This window comes from Papilio polytes, unplaced genomic scaffold (genome assembly GCF_000836215.1).
Source record: "Papilio polytes unplaced genomic scaffold, Ppol_1.0 DF824146.1, whole genome shotgun sequence".
Taxonomy (NCBI): Eukaryota; Metazoa; Arthropoda; class Insecta; order Lepidoptera; family Papilionidae; genus Papilio; species Papilio polytes.
In genome coordinates, this window is record NW_013525058.1 from 3,859,301 (window position 1) to 3,862,746 (window position 3,446).

General features: G+C 34.6%; 1 long non-coding RNA gene across 1 annotated transcript; it reads left to right on the forward strand.

The window, feature by feature from the left end:
• LOC106111825 lies at positions 1-897 on the forward strand. Its single transcript, XR_001226199.1, has 3 exons — positions 1-66; positions 158-316; positions 547-897. It is a non-coding gene; the product is annotated as an uncharacterized LOC106111825 (long non-coding RNA).
• Positions 898-3,446: the final 2,549 nt, after the last annotated feature.

Below are 3,446 nucleotides of genomic sequence, written 5' to 3' on the forward strand. Positions count from 1 at the left end.
GCCGCCGACCGGCCGCTCTTCCGCGTCAAGGGCCCGCTCGCTATCACTAGCCAGTGCGACTTCGAGGTAAGTATTTTCATACTCAGCTTATAATATTTGCGCTCAAAAACATAAAATGAATGAACTCCTAAATGTAACAGTGTTTCGATCATTTCAGATATACAACATGGACAAGAAGCGTGTGGGTACGATCCGTAAGAAGTGGGGGGGATTGGGGCGGGAAGTTTTCTCGAGCGCCGACAACTACGTCATCGAGCTGCCCGCTGACCTGGACGTGCGCTATAAGGCCGCCCTCCTCGGCACCTGCTTCCTCATAGTACGTCACACATGAGTACCTAGCAGAGACACCTAGCGGATAGTTAAAGAAATGTACTTTGAACAGCAACTACGTCCAGCAAGAAAGTGTTTTTAAAAAACTATAACCAAATCATCAAAATAATGGATTGGCGTGAAAATGTTTAGCAAACAATTGTATAATTAACACCTTAAAACTTAAATAACTTTTGTATGGGTTTTGTTTTACTAATTAATTAATAATTTTCACAGGATTTTATGTACTACGAGAACTGAAACGTATGTTATGCGCGGCGCTGCACGCGGATGTTGAAGAGAAGTTGGTGCGCGGGAAATGTAAAGTACCCAAGATTGTGCCTCATGACAGGAAATCACACAATACTTTAATTACGATAATTTAATTATTTACAGAATACAAAAACATTTAAGAAATTTATAGACTAGGCATAGTGAATAATTTTTTTCCGGTAACTTCTTTGAAAGGTACTATGTCACCTCATGTCCTTGTATTAACATGTAATAAAACATTTTACAAAATTATAATAAGCTCCGTCATGTGTTCTAAACAGATTATAACCATTAAATATGATATAGTGACATCTATTGGCAATTAATTTAAATACTATTTAAAAAACATGTGGTTTTGAGAAACTATCAGTAGATGGCGTTTGTCAAAAAATGTGTTTCAAGTGACCTACGCCAACTCTATATATTTTTTTAATGTTTGGTTATACAGTATAAAGTAACGTAAAAACTTTATAGTGATTGTTTGCTGTAAATTAAATGGTAAAAATAAAAAGCGTCACAAAATAAAATTAAATATTTACAAAAAAAATAAGTCTTTTAATTTAAATTTTAAAAATAAGTGACATCTATTGCCTTGTTGAATAACTAAGTTCAAAAATACAACTGATGAAAGCTTTTAATTCCAAAACCAGAACATAGATGGCGTAAATAAAAAGGAAATTTGTATTTCGCAAGCACTCTACTACCATCGAAAGCGTATAAGAGCAAGTGGAAAATACACTAGGCTATATTGTTTGTAGTCAGTACATTATAATACATAAAAATAATAATATATATTTCCGACTGACAGTCGGAAGGTCAAAGGTTTTTTTAAAGTATTGTACGATGTTATGATTTGTAGAAATTGATTTGTAGTTATGATTTGTAGATATTATAATGATTTCTTATCTAACGAAAAAAAAAAAACAAAACTTCATGTCGCAAATTCACAATATTTTCATTTCGAACGAGCAGATAGAACTTGTGTGTACGTAGCTTAATAACTAAGTGCGCTAATTACCATAATTAAGTTGCAAAGTTACATTTGCATAAGCACTGCAGCCGGAACTCTCCCGCACAAAGCGCGCTTCACAGATTTGAATAGTTTCATGTTATTTATTTAAGTTAATCCTAATGTAAGTTGAAGGAGCATAAAGTTAACATGATGCTTCTGCTCAGTACTTCAGTTTCAGACATTCTCGTTTCAAACCTTATAATGTATACATTTCTTTTATACATTAACATAATTGTAAGGATAAATATCTCTAGGAAATTATGGTTATGTTTTAAATAATTTTTGCTTCACTTATCCGACTTTTGAATCATACAATACAAGTACACAAGAGTATTTAGAAGATGAAATATGTGTCGTGATGTCGGGATTTCTGGAACAAACCATTATTTATCCCATAAATACTAGTATTATCAAGTGTATGTTGTCATAAAGTACTTACCTGATTGCGCGGAACGCGGAGACATATCGTGATATTAAATTAACGTTGCAAATAAATACGATGGCAAAATTGACAGTGAATTAATAAAATAAATGAGTGTTTAAATGAAAATTTTGCCTTCATTATGATTATTTAAATCCGCGTCGACGCAATGTTTGACTTACAAATTGGAAATGGAAATAAATTATGCTAAACGATGGCAGTCGGCAGCAGCCAGCGCCTAGCGCCGCCTCGCGGCAGCCTGCCCCCTGCGGACTGTTTCATATTGAAATTACACTTTTCTTAATAGCAGACAATACATCTTCTAGATCTAACACAGAGCAGTGCTACTGCTTATTTATTTACGGCTATAAATTATTCTGATCATCGATTTAATTTCGATAAGGCCAAAGTTGCACTAACCACATTGACGCTACCTTAAGATAGTCACTAGACCAACATCTTGTACTAGTTTATGTGAATTTCAGAGTTCTCGATCTTAAAAAAGTTAAAAAGACATCGATTTTTTTAAATTCTTTATGAATATGTTAATTGTAAAATATTCTAATCTAAATTCTTTTTGTAATCAATTGAATGGAAATGAAACTTTTTAATTCCACTTTCTTGTCAACTCGGAGAAAGCAAATTTCCGTGACGGGATTAAAGGAAATTATTTACCTGCTTAAATTGGCTGTTATACAATTTCCGGAAGCCATTTGTTGGCAAAAGAAAATGTCATAATGTGTTGTTGAATGAGACTCGATGAGTGTAATAAACGGTCATGACAACGGACTAGTGTCGTGTCACAATTGGCTATAGCAATTATACCTGAAATGGTTCCTCGGAGTCCATGGCAAGGGTGTAAGTGCAGCTAACAAATTGAAAGGTATGCGAATTATTTGATCGCGTACGTTAAAGTAGCGCGAAGTACATACATATGCGCTTTCTGTTTTTCTATGTGGACTATTTGTTTCATATAATTAGATACTGATTATTACAAGACCTACAGTGAATTAAACTTAAAACAAAAAAAATCTACAAACAAATTTACATTACAAGGAAACTAAGTAATGCAAATTTGCAATGTCCGTACATTTAAACATGGATTGTAAATTTGCACAGGCGAGCGAAACTAACATTTCCCTCGGGATTAAATCAGCTCAATAAGGAGGCTGTCCGTGAAGTCTCAGGCGGGCAGGCGGCAGGCGGCAGGCGGGCGGTGAATGTTTGTGTTACTCTGCAATTTCTTTAATTTTCCTCGCACTTCTTGTACGAAAGTCTCCTTTACTTCCTCTCGTTTTTTGCAAACAAAACAATAGCCGGAACAAAGTATTGCATTCGGAGAAACAATTAACATCTTAATTTGTTAAATCGGTGGCATTCGTCTGTTTGCAACTGCTGAGGACAGACAATGAAATGTAATTTCAGTTGTGT